Here is a 14,097-nt window from a genome sequence, read left to right as displayed (position 1 = left end):
GTTATGCCACCAATCCTAGGAACTGTTTAGGTGGCTCTATTATTGAGATGGATGGGGTTTTTTTCTTTCTTTTCCCCCCTTCATTTCCTCACCCCACTCTATCCTTCCCCGTGTGTGTGTGTGTGTGTGTGTGTGTGTGTGTGTGTGTGTGTGTGTGTAGGGACGCAGTGGCTTAATGGATAATGGATAAGATGCTGAGCAGGTCGGCAGTTCGGTGGTTCAAATCCCTAGCACTGCATAACGGAGTGAGCTCCCAGCAAGCTAGCAGTTCAAAAGCATGTAAAAATGCAAGTAGAAAAAACACCTTTTGTGGGAAGGTAACAGAGGTCCATTTGCCTTCAGTGTTTAGTCATGCCAGCCACATGACTACGGAGATGTCTTCAGACAGTGCTGGCTCTTCGGCTTTAAAACAGAGATGAGCACCACCCCCTAGAGTCAGGAACAACTAGCACATATGTGCGAGGGAAACTTTTACCTATATTACAGATAGATAGATAGATAGATGATAGATAGATAGATAGATAGATAGATAGATAGATAGATAGATAGATAGATAGATAGATAGATAGATAGATAGATGTGTGTGTGTGTGTGTGTGTGTGTGTGTGTGTGTGTATGTATAGTTTTAATTATCTCCACTTCCAATGTTAATTTATCTATTTTTAAATATATTTTTATATGTGTATTGTTGTTTTAATAGACTCCTGTATGCTGCCCAGGGTCAGTTCTCATGAGATGGATTGCTATTGTATATAAATTTGATGAATAAATAAATTAAAACCCACACTTTACTTAAAAACTGCAGGGGCATCTTCACACATAATATAAGTATAAACAAAAAAATGAAAGAGAATAAGACATAGTAACTTCTAATCAGAAATGACAAAATAGCATCGCTAATCAGGAGCATGTTATTGAAGGCTAAGATGGGATACTGAGATGTCCAAGGAGAACCAGTTGGAGTCTTACAAAATTGAGAATGCTTGAAAATATCTCCCTCTTTTTCTTTTTTCTTTTTTGCTACCTTCTGACTGCTTCTTTTCTAAACTTGCTTTAGCAGTCGACTTGTACAGAAAGGACCTTTTGAACGTGGTAGCAAAGATAATAAAGGAGAATATTGACTAAAGAAGTTACATTTCACAGTTTGGACTAATAGACAAAATAGCTGATAGTTTTACAACGACAACATTTGATAGCAATGAGACAATTTGTCTACTCAAAGTCCTCCTCAACATGAAGGCTGTGTTCACACAATGTATTTGACATGGTTACCAAATTAACACAGCTTTTGGGTTTGTGCAATACTATAAACCAATCAAACTGGCTGCATTCAAACATACCAGACCTGATCAAATGTGTTGTGTAAACACAGCTGCTTTGTAGCAGTAGAAACAAACAGGACAGGAAGGGAAGTCTGCAGTGCCTGTGTGCATACAAGAGAAAAAGAGAAAACAGTTATTGTGTGTGAATGAATAGTACTGTAAATAGAAAATGGACAAATGTGGTTTTACACTTTCAGTTCAATGCTAACTCATTCTTGAAGATTGATGTTCGAAATCAGTAATGATCTCTGCAATTTGGTGAGAATTTGAATAAATGAGTAACATAAGAGCTGACTGGGAATGCTTGATAATACTGTAAATTATATCCTCACAGTAAAAGCTTCTACATATATAAACAAGACAATGAAGATTGAATGTTCTGATTTGTTGTTTTGGAAAAATCAGTAGGTCCTATTATATCCAGGCTGGAGAACTATGGATCTGAAGATGTGGCTTAAGAAATATTGATTATGGAGTGAGATGGGAGAATTAAGATGTTTCTGTTATCATTGCTAGTGGAATTAGGGAGTTCCAGAACTGAGCACTGAATTGGTAGCCATCCAATGCCATCCTTATCCTAGTGAAAAAGTCAGAGTGATTTGTGGTTGTTTTTAATAATTTCATTGATTTAATTTTTAGAAAGGCAATGCAATCTAAGCGCAGAGAAAGAGACAGAGAAGAGATGCAAGAGAAGAAAAAAATGGAACGAATAAAGAAATATATTTGTAGATATAGAGGTGCAAACCGTGTGCCATTAAGAAACCTCTCAATTCATTACTAGTGTTCCATCATAAATATTAAACATTATGAAAAATCAGCTGAACTAATATCAGATGTCTGACTGCCAATAATACAGGTAAACCTGATTAAAATTCAGACACTTGTCAACTGACTCATATTTATGATGGTTGCAGTGTCCTAGGTTCATGCGATCACCTTTTGTAAACTTCTGACAAGCAAAGTCAATGGTGAAGCCAGATTCATTTAACTACTGTGTTACTAGTTTAACAATTGCAGCAATTCACTTAACAATTGTTGCAAGAAAGGGGGCAAAATTCACTTAGTAAATATCCCACTTAGCAACCATAATTTCGTGCTCAATTGCAGTCATAAACCAAGAACTAAATGTATTTCTACTGTATGAAGGGGAAACAGTTGAATATGATGATTGGTGGGCTTTTGTAATTCCTTTTCTGCTTTCCAGATATATTATACCATATTAAAAGGCATTAACAGACTGTTTAGGATATGTGCCTTTAAGTCAGCATTGATTCCTGATGAAAAATCCAAATACCTTCTTCCAAGCTGAGACAAATGGAGCAAGCTATAATAAATAAAATCTCAACTATAATCTTATCCATGCATTGAACCAAGATCTACCAAAAGAGTAGCTGGACTATGGTCCAAAGATTTTGGGTATTTATTACCTAAGGTCCACTGAATCCAAAGGGGAGGCAAATGGACTTTCCCTGCATGATGATAAAAAAGCAATTTTGCTAAACTGACAAAGTTTACAGCAGAAGAATCTACGGCTTCTAATGTTTTCATGTTTCAGTAATTCACTAACACAATACACAATATCTGAACAAAATTTTCTATCCTCTGATGCTTTTTCACTCACTTTAAATGGTAGTGCTGGCTGGGTAGACATACCAAGTAATAGGCTAGTTCAGGAGACTAGGGTAATTATGATCAACCTTGGCATCATTTTATGTTGGGGAATTTTTTTTTATAATTACATTCACTAACAGCCTGCTGGTAGGATCCCATTTCACCAGCACTAATTACATTAATAGTTCAATTTTGTTGTCAATCAAACCCTCCTTTGTTAGCTACCTCTCTCTCACCTCCCCCATTTTAATCTTTATTAGTAGGACATGAATAATTTTCCAGCATGGAGCATTCTCACTAGTCCTGAATACTCTGTGGGTACAAACAATAAAGTAAGCAAATGAGAAGGACTGACTCAGGTCTGATCACATAGTGATTTTCAAGGCATGATTTATAGGATAATAAAATTGTCTTCAAGCAATGTAATGTTCTCTTTGACTTGCTTCTCTTCAGGGAAAATGCAAGTAATCCTACAGGAAAAGAAAGACATCCATTGACAAAGGTACATTTGAAAAGCAGGGTGTGCAATTCTGCTCTAAATGACTTGGGACTTCAAGTCATTGTCCATCTATTTGTGAATACATAATTAGAGAAATAATGTTGTTTATTGGTTTATTGGGAAAATTTCTTGCCTTATAATGGACATACAGGTGGAGTGGGGATGTTAAACCATTAACATAAAAAAGCCCATCATCCACAGTATGGCTATGCTCATGATTTAGCCCAGAGCATGGAGCAAAAAATGCCTTAGGTTTTCAGGGTGTTGTGGTTTGTTTCTTTTCTACAGCTATAGTGTTTACACATATGGAGCTCAATCGTTCCATCTAGACTGATAAGATCGTTGGGAAGATTGGCATAATTACCACTTGCCTAATAAGCAACCATAGGCATCCAAGTGGTTGAGATGCTCTCAGCTGGACTAGATTTTTTAAATTATTTATTTATTTATATTTATATGACCATTTGTATTCAGTAATGCAACTACAGATGCCTAACAGAAATTAAAATTTAAATGTCAGTTAACTCAATTAAAAATGAAAAGTGTCTTACCTATTAAGATGAATTCTTATATGCAATTGGTTAAAACCGGTCTTCGCACTTAAAATCTCTGTTTCTGTCCAGTGCTCATACCAGCTTCATTCAAATTATGACTTAAGAAAATCCAGTCTAGGTTGAGATACTTTGTCTAGAGCTTGTAAAACAGTCATTCAGAATAGAGGTTACATGTTCCTGTCCTGGACAATTCTCCTTCTATAATATCTTCCCAGGAAAGATGAGTTTCCTTAAACATTTGCTGTATTTATTTATTTTCATCTTAGACATTGCCTGACTATTAGTTGATCCAGAGTCCTCTAATAGCACATGGCTATAACTCTTGTCTTCCAGGCAGAAAAGTGTTGGTTTGAAACCAAGAAAAAATATGTTTAATTACTTTTTTATCATTTTATCTGGATTTTTTATTTTCCCCCTCTGCTCCCCTCCTCATTCTCTTCCCTCTTTTTTTTTTAAAAAACCTACACTATTCCTGTCAGGTGCATCTTCATGTAATAATCAGGAAAGAAACCACTCAACTCCATGCCTCAGAATTAAATATACTTTTACTAATTACAAACGATGAGAAGCAAAGCAAAGCTGAGTCTGGGTAAAAAAGGCATGAAAGCAATAGATATCATGTATGATTCAATCCCCTCCCCTGGCACCCCAGTTCATAGTCCAATAATAATTCACCCAACCGTCAGGTGGGAGATGTCTTCAAAAAGCATCATCAGGTTGGAATGCTGGACAGTTGGCCTTGGCGGGAAACTCCCTTCTTCCACATGCGCAGAGAGATGGTCAGAATAACTCCTAATAACAATCCTCCAGTACATAATGATTCCCCTCCCAAATACCATGCCCCCCTCCCTGTTTCAATGGCAGCGGAAAAGCAGCAGCGAAGCAGAGGCTGACATCCGGCCCTCCTCCAGAAAAGGACGGTCACACCTGCAGAAACGAAAGAACACAGACAAACAAACGAACGACATGACATAGAAGAGAAAAAGGGGAAGGGGAGAAATTAGCAATCCACATAGAAATCAGGGTTTGTCAGGGTAAGTAGAGTAGAACTTGCGTAGCAGACGAGGAGCTCACACATGGGACTTGTCAACCCATTCAGTGTGCAATGGGGGAAAATGTTTCCAAGTCACAAGATACTGAATATGGTTCCTCCGTTTATGAGAGTCCAAAATTTCCCGGACTTCAAAATGCTGCTCACCCTCAATCAAAAGCGGGGCGGGCGGAGGCGGAAGAGGATTCCTCAACGGAGAAGTATGTTCCAGTTTCAGGAGATTAACATGAAAAACAGGATAAACCCGGTTGAGATGCTTAGGTAATTGGAGACGGATGGAAACAGGGTTGATGACCTTGACAATTGGAAACGGGCCAACATATTTTGGACCCAATTTCTTAGACTTTTGAGTCGTCTGAAGAAACTTAGTGGATAAATAAACACGATCACCAACTTTATAGTCATTGTGCTGTCCCAGTGTGCTGTCCCAACAGTATATAGCTAATTTAGGAATTAAGAGCTGTCTCCTTTAAGAAACTACCTCATGGGAAATGTTACTACCTCATGGGAAATGTAGTCCCATAACATGTGACCACATCTGTGCTCCCTGATTGGACAGTGGGGTACTCTGCCCGGGAAATTGATTTATTACTGGGCACTCACTGAATCGCCATCGGCACGACCAGAAGCCGCTTTGCACCAGCAGCATGGGTTAGAGGAATTAATGTCTTTTTACACTACGTGATGGGACAGATCATGGAAAGTCAGAAGAATCTTAACACTGAACTGTAAGTTTTGCTATTAAGGGTGCCTGATAATAAACGTGATCTGAAAGATATTCCTAAGCGTGGAGTTAACTGGCTGCCCGAGCAGAAACTCATTGCCCGGAGCAGAACAGTAAAAAGACATTCCTTTAACCTCCTTTGTCTTCTTCTCTGAGCTCCGCAGTAAAAAGACATTAAAATTCCTTTAGCTTTTTTTGTTTTCCTCTCTGAGCTCCGAAGCAGAAGACAGTAGAAATTCTTTAACCTCCTCAGAGTGAAAAGGCTTTGAAGTTTATTCCCCTCAAGAAAAAGATGATGAATGATTTGCCCCCATCCAGAAGCTCCTGAGTAAATAAGACGTTGAGGTGGAATCCCAAACTCTGTTTGCATTTTAACTGAGAAAAGCTGCCAGGATTTTCCCACCCCCCTTTGGAGCAAGGAGAAACATCCCATTTCAGCGAGAAAGGCTGATTATCTCTCCTGAGATGAAGGACCTTGTTGTGATTAAGAAAGTGTGTTAAAAGGAAATCAGGATTTGCATGATAAAGCAACCCCCCTTTCGTTCCCAAAACTAACAAGAAGAGACGTTCTTTGTGTAGTAAATGCCTCATGGAAAAATCTCCATGCAAACGAAATTTGAGTAAGGAAGAGGTCATCAGCCCAGAGCAGACCTCCCAACTCCTTTGAACTTTATTGATGAGTTGTCTTGGCAACGAGAGGCAATAAAGAGGCCAACTGATGCAAGCCTGCAGACAGCCAAAAGAGACATAAGGCAGAAGCAAACCAGCTGAATGAATTAAAAGAGAGAGCATGTTATGTTCTTGCTGATTTGTTATTGTTTGTGAAGTGGGAAAAGGTGCAAGCCCTTAGGAGGTATCAAGCCAGCCAGGTCCAAGAGGGGTTCCGAGTTCGGGTCCAGTCCCTTAGCTGAGCCGAAAACCTCAAATAGGAAATGCAATTGCCACCAATCCAAACGATAGACACAAGCAGCGCCATCTAATGACCACTCTAGAACTGCAGTCCAGTTCCTTAAGCCAACACTAGCAACGCACTCGAGAGGCTGGCAGGTGAACTGCGCCTGCATCTCCAAAGCTTCTCAATGCACCCTAGTGGCTGACAGGTGAACTGCGCCTGCATCTCCAAACTTCTCAACGCACTCTAGTGGCTGGCAGGTGAACTGTGCCTGCATCTCCAAAGCTTCTCAACGCACTCTAGTGGCTGGCAGGGGAACTGTGCCTGCATCTTCGAAGCTTCTCAACGCACCCTAGTGGCTGGCAGGTGAACTGCACCTGCATCTCCGAAGCTTCTCAATGCACTCTAGTGGCTGGCAGGTGAACTGCGCCTGCATCTTCAAAGCTTCTCAATGCACTCTAGTGGCTGGCAGGTGAACTGCGCCTGCATCTTCAAAGCTTCTCAACGCACTCTAGTGGCTGGCAGGTGAACTGCGCCTGCATCTCCAAAGCTTCTCAACGCACTCTAGTGGCTGGCAGGTGAACCTTTCTAACCATGGCAGGAGGGTCAAATGTCCTAGTATCAAAAAAGGCAGAAACACGTCAAATAGACTATGACCTAAGACAGCTCAACAAGCACATTACACAGATTATGCGGCCAGACCTCTTGGAGGAATGGGACAGAGTTTATCGAAGGCAGGAAAGTAGCTGGAAGTGGTTGCAGCATCTCTGCGACAAACTCGAAGACGATTTACCCCTAAAACGCCTCCATTCTTTATGTAAAGATATGGACGATATCTACAAGCTATGGAGATTTTATGGAAACTGCCTCACTGATATCCAATTAGAACTAAACGATGATGAAGAACTCCAGAAGAAAATGCTGCACATTCATATGTTAAACAAAGAACGTAAAAAACAGTTCCGATGCAGCAAAGACCTTATACAATCTAATCTGAAGAAGGAGACAGCTCCAGATAAGAAGGCTGAGTCTAAAACATCTCAGTGGTCAGATGCAGCCCCCTCTCATGCTTCTAAGAGGACATCCTCATCTAGTCCAAAAGTTACACAGGAAGAAAAGACCACATCCGTGAGGTCTCATCGTTCACATACGACATCTCAACACTCACACGCAGTTTCCTCCCATGCCTCCAGAAAGGCCTCATCTTCCCGATCAAAGGCAGGTAGCAGCGTCTCACAGCAATCTTCCCATTACAGCCAAAGGCCACGGATATCTACAGCTGGAGAGGTACTAATGGAAGCTGGGATGGCAGAGGTAGACCTAGAGACAGCAAGAGAAGAGCAGCTGCTGAAGGAAGAGTTGGCAGCTGCAGTAGCCAAAGCTCAGGCAGACGAGGCAGCTGCAGTAGCCAAAGCTCAGGCAGACAAGGCAGCTGCAGAAGCCAAAGCTCAGGCTCAATTGGAATACCTCCGGCGCAAGCGGAAAGCAAAAGAAAGACTAATACGGGCCAAAGTTCTACAGATGAAGGCTAACTGTTCCTCCCTCAGCCACAGTCCTAGGAAGCTGGAAAAAGATAACCAGCACAAGCATGTTAAGGCCTACATGGAAGACCCAAGCCCACCACAACAGGAACAAGGTGGAAAATCTCGATCTGGATCACGAGACTCAATTCTCGACAGTCTCATCAATGTCCAAAATGAAGAAACGCACGTCATGACATCAACATGCACTGGGTCCCAGTGCATGGTGGGGAGGGAAGTCAATGGATTCTGCAGAGAAGAGTTAGATGGGAGTGCACAGCTCCCACTGCCACCGTTACTAGAATGGGACAACCTACCAGATGATCGCAGTGAGATTACGACACCAGAGATAGCAAGCATCCCACCTCACCTGAAGCACATGAGTAATCACTCTCCTGTTCTAGATCCCAAAGCCAAAATCCTGCTCTTGCCAGGAACAGACTCCTCCAACGCTTTCACCCCTCATGAAGTGGACAAAGGTCCAAAGGACTCCCCATCTGCCCTCGAGACAGAACTTGGAAGAGGCATCTTTGGGATGGTGTATGTCGATCGACCTCAGGTCCCAACCCAGACAAATGTCTTCACAACTTCCACTCTCAGTAATGGAAGAACATCCCACTTGAAACCATGCCAAGAACACTTCATGACCTTGACACTCAAACCAGTTTTAGGAGCAACAGTGTTCCAGACCAGCAAAGAAGAGAATGATTTGACCTTGTCAATAGAGAACAAAGAATTTCTTAGGCTCATGGTCAAGGAATTCCAACAGGAGGCCACAAAGAATTGGATGGCCCCAATACCCTTTTGCATACCAAGGCAACGGTTGCCAAAAAACTATGAGCAACCCCTCTCTCACCTCTTCAATCTGAGACAAATCATGAACAAGAAGCCCGAAATGATAGCTAATTTAGTAGAGAATAAGATGGTCCAGAACAGACACGCAGAACTTACTCCACCTCTGAAAATTGATGAAAAATGTTGGCACCCACCATCCTTTAGAAAGTGCCAGCCACAAGAGCCAGACCAGATTCGAGCACTTTTCGATACCAGCCTGGAATCCCGAGGTCCCTCTCTGAATAAAGTGTTCTTCAAAAGTCCCAACCTCACCAACAGTCTACTCAGCATGCTCACTCACTCCAGAAAGGAAGCCATAGCCATCATGGACAACATCCAGCAGATGTTCTACTTATTCCTCGTCAGAGAAAACCATCAAAGTTATCTATGTTTCATGTGGTCCAGCAACGAACAGCACAACCAACAGAAGCAAGACCGGCCAATATGGCGAGCATCCCTGAGTTGTCTCCAAGGCGTTCCTGTCCAGCGCAAGTATGTTCCCACCTTGCCTATCGCCACAACGAAGGCGGTAACAGCTGTAGGATACATCAAGATCTACGGTGGGGAGAACAATGTTCACATCGTTTACGGTGGGGAGAACAACGTTCACATCAGTCTCATCATGGGAATGGTGAAACTAGCACCACAACTACCCGTCAACCAGTCCCAAGAACCAACTCGCTTCAAACAACTCTCCAGACGGAAGCCTCTCATGTTGGGCTTAGCAGTAATCATCTTCACCACCCTCGTGGTAGAAGGTGCAGACATCATCAACTCTCAAGCCTTGGTTCCAGAGTTTTTGGATCCTGAAATACCAACTGCCCTTACTCCAGCCACCTTACTGACCCAGAAGACAGGTGACTGGCCAGAACCAGCAGGGAACTTCATTCCCGAAGACATGTATTGGAACTTGTGGCCTAAGGGACTTATGTCCACTGGAACTCATGGCCTATGGGACTTGTGCACCAAGCCCCACCCAGTAATGATGAACTAGTTTGTCAGATGAAGGCTCAGGTCGCGAAGAGGATTTCCACTCCAATCAAGAAACTCTACTCCAGACCAATCAGCGACCCAGAACTGTTGCCACGAAAGACTGAACTAGAAGATTGAACCTCAAGCTTTGCATGCTTTGTGTTTACATGATTGTTTGCACTGTTTGATGCTATGCCTTGTGTAACCCAGTTAATCAGTTAGGTAGAGTTGCATGCTCAGTTAATTAGTCAGTTAATTACATGTTTGATGTTAAGCCTTTGTTTATATTAGTTAATTAGATAGTCATGATATGTCTTTGTGTAACTCATTTGTTATTTTTGTTATTTTATTAGGGTTTATAGGCCACCCTTTTCCCTGAGGGGACTCAGGGCGGCTTACAATCACCAGGGAGGGGGTACAAATCAAAATAAACAATATACAAACAAATAAAGTAATAAAAACACAACTTGCATTCAACATTCAACACTCGGGTGGGGCAAATTAGAGACTTATCCCCAGGCCTGTTGGGAGAGCCAGGTCTTGAGGGCTGCGCGGAAGGCCTGGACGGTGGTGAGGGTGCGTATCTCGACGGGGAGATCGTTCCACAGGGTCGGAGCTGCAACAGAAAAGGCTCTCCTCCGTGTAGTCGCCAGTCGACATTGACTGGCGGATGGAATTCGGAGGAGGCCCAGTCTGTGCGATCTTATCGGTCGGAGGGAGGTAATCGGCAGAAGGCGGTCTCTCAAGTATTCAGATCCACTACCATGAAGGGCTTTAAAGGTGGTCAACAGCACCCTGAAGCGCACCCGGAGATCAACAGGTAGCCAGTGCAGCTCGCAGAGGATGGGTGTTATGTGGGCGAACCGCGGTGCACCCACTATCACTCGCGCGGCCGCATTCTGAACTAACTGCAGTCGCCGGATGCACTTCAAGGGCAGCCCCATGTAGAGCACATTGCAGTATTCCAGCCTAGAGATCACAAGGGCTCGAGTGACTGTTGTGAGAGCCTCCCGATTCAGGTAGGGTCGTAACTGACGGACCAGGCGAACCTGGGCAAATGCCCCCCTGGTCACAGCCGACAGATGATGATCGAGAGTCAGCTGTGGATCCAGGAGGACTCCTAAGTTACGAACCCTATCTGAGGGGTATAAAATTTGACCCCCCAGCCTGATAGATGGAACATTAGCCAAATTGTTGGGAGGGAAACACAACAGCCACTCGGTCTTGTCCGGGTTGAGAACCAGTTTGTTAGCGCTCATCCAGTTCTTAACGGCCTCCAGACCCTGGTTCATCACGTCCACCGCTTCATTGAGTTGGCACGGGGCGGACAGATACAATTGCGTATCGTCCGCATATTGATGGTATTTTATCCCGTGCCTCCGAATGATCTCGCCCAGCGGTTTCATGTATATGTTAAATAGTAGGGGGGATAAGACCGAACCCTGCGGCACCCCGTATTTTAGGGGCCTCAGGGACGATCTCTGCCCCCCCACCAACACCGACTGCGACCTGTCCGAGAGGTAGGAGGAGAACCACTGCAAAACAGTGCCTCCCACCCCCACCTCCCGCAGTCATCGCAGAAGGATACCATGGTCGATGGTATCGAAAGCCGCCGAGAGGTCAAGGAGAACCAGGATGGACGCATGGCCTCCATCTCTGGCCCTCCAGAGATCATCGGTCAATGCGACCAAAGCGGTTTCTGTGCTGTAACCGGGTCTGAAGCCGGACTGGAAGGGGTCAAGGTAGCTAGCTTCATCCAAGGCCCATTGAAGCTGGAAGGCCACCACCTTCTCAACAACCTTCCCAACAAAGGGAAGGTTGGAGACAGGATGGTAGTTATTTAAAATGGCTGGATCCAAGGATGGTTTCTTCAGGAGGGGTCTTACCACCGCTGTTTTAAGTGCGGCGGGAAAGTGCCCCTCCCGAAGGGAGGCGGCTACGACCGCCTGGATCCAGCCACGTGTCACCTCACTGCTGTTGGCAACCAGCCAGGAGGGACACGGGTCCAGAATACAGGTGGAGGCACTCACAGCTCGAATGGCCTTGTCCACATCCCCAGAGGCAACATCCTGAAACTCAACCCAGAGATGGTTTGCCAAGTGATCCTCTTGTGTCCCGGCTGGATCTGCAGCGGTGGAGTCCAAGTCCGACCGAAACCGAGCAACTTTGTCCGCTAAGAATTGGGCATAATCCTCAGCTCTACCCTGCAAGGGTTCCCCCGTATCCCTCCTATTTAGGAGGGAACGGGTTATCCTAAACAGGGCGGCTGGGCGGGACTCAGCGGACGCAACCAAGGTGGCAATATGAGATCTTTTTGCTGCCCTAAGTGCCCTGATGTAATCCTTGGTGCAAGTTGTTAATAGTGCTCGGTTCGACTCGGACTTATCGGACCTCCACAAGTGCTCTAGGCGTCTCCTCCGGCGCTTCTTCTCCCGGAGCTCCTCGGTGAACCAAGGAGGTCTCCGGGATCCGCTGACCCGGAGGGGCCGTAGTGGCGCAATCCAGTCAAGAGACTCCGATGCCGCCGAGTACCAGGCAGCAGCCAGAGTCTCCGCCGAACTGTGGGCGAGAGTATCAGGAATAACCCCAAGCTCCGTCTGGAACCTCAAGGGGACCATAAGTCGCCTGGGGCGGAACCACCTGGTCGGTTCCTCCTCCCTACGGTGGGGGTTTGGCCTCCGGAAGTCAAGCCTCAGTAGGCAGTGGTCTGACCACGACAGGGGTATGGTCTCATTTCCCCTCAGACCAAGATCACACATCCACTGCTCCGAGAGAAACACGAGGTCGAGCGTGTTGTGACCCGCTGAGTGGGTTGGGCCCCGAATTACCTGGGTCAAGCCCATGGCTGTCATGGAAGCCATGAACTCCTGCGCTCCATCAGAGTGTTCCCCCAGCGATGGCAAATTGAAGTCCCCCAGAACCATAAGCCTGGGGAACTCAATTGCCAGCTCGGCTACTGACTCGAGGAGCGAGGGGAGGGCTGCTGCAACGCAGTTGGGAGGCAGGTACGTTAGCAGCAGACCCACTTGACCCTTGAGGTCCAACTTCACCAGCAGAGTCTCACACCCGACAAGCTCAGGAGCAGGGACCCTACGAGGTACTAGAGACTCCCGGATAACAATAGCCACACCGCCACCCCTTCTCTGGGCTCTCGGCTGATGAAGCACCTGAAATCCTTCTGGGCACATCTCTACAAGGGGGACTCCTCCTTCTGTGCCCAGCCAGGTTTCAGTAATACATGCCAGGTCTGCCCTCTCATCAGCAATTAAGTCCCGGACGAGAGGAGCCTTGTGAACAACAGACCTGGCATTTAGCAACAGCAGCCTGAGACCAGGGTCCTGATTACTGATGCCATCTGGCCTTGGAGTGGGACTCATAGGGCCGGAAGGAGGGATCTCTGTAATATAGCGAACCCTCCTTCCCCGGTAATGGCCAGCCCTAAAGTCCCCGCCGTATCTGCCTCTCCCTGTAGTGACCGTTATGCTCCGACCCACTCCCGTGTCCCTGGTCCCCCCCAGCCACCCCGATGACCCCCGCGTTCCCCAGCAGGTCCTCCGAGGCACTCATACTCATTCACTCACCCAAGCAATCTCCACGCGGTAATTAAAACACAAAATACAGCAGATAAGTCAATAAAAGTGGAACCATTCGCTCAATCAGATGCGTATCCCATGCATATCCCATACAAAGGAAGAAAGAAAAGAAAAAGAAAAAGAGAGGGAAAAAAATAAAAGAAGTTGCGCAGTTACTTAAAAGGTGCAAATTCTGGGAGAGTCCAAAAGAAAGTCCAGAGTGGTTGAGGGAGAGGGGGGGCCTTCTTGCGAACTGTAAGTGCCCTCCACTCGTCCAATAGTGGTGCTGCCTAACTAACTCAGTTAGTTAGGCAGTCAGTTTGCATTTTTATGCCATGTTTTTTTGTTTATCTTTAGTTAAAGGCTAGTTGATAGTGGAATTTATAATTCCAGGTGGGGAGTGTGCTGTCCCAGTGTGCTGTCCCAACAGTATATAGCTAATTTAGGAATTAAGAGCTGTCTCCTTTAAGAAACTACCTCATGGGAAATGTTACTACCTCATGGGAAATGTAGTTCCATAACATGTGACCACATCTGTGCTCCCTG

Source organism: Thamnophis sirtalis, unplaced genomic scaffold (genome assembly GCF_051295495.1).
Source record: "Thamnophis sirtalis isolate CommonGarterSnake01/CBP01778 unplaced genomic scaffold, rThaSir2_p1.2 scaffold_6, whole genome shotgun sequence".
Taxonomy (NCBI): domain Eukaryota; kingdom Metazoa; phylum Chordata; class Lepidosauria; order Squamata; family Natricidae; genus Thamnophis; species Thamnophis sirtalis.
This window is presented reverse-complemented; position numbering follows the sequence as displayed.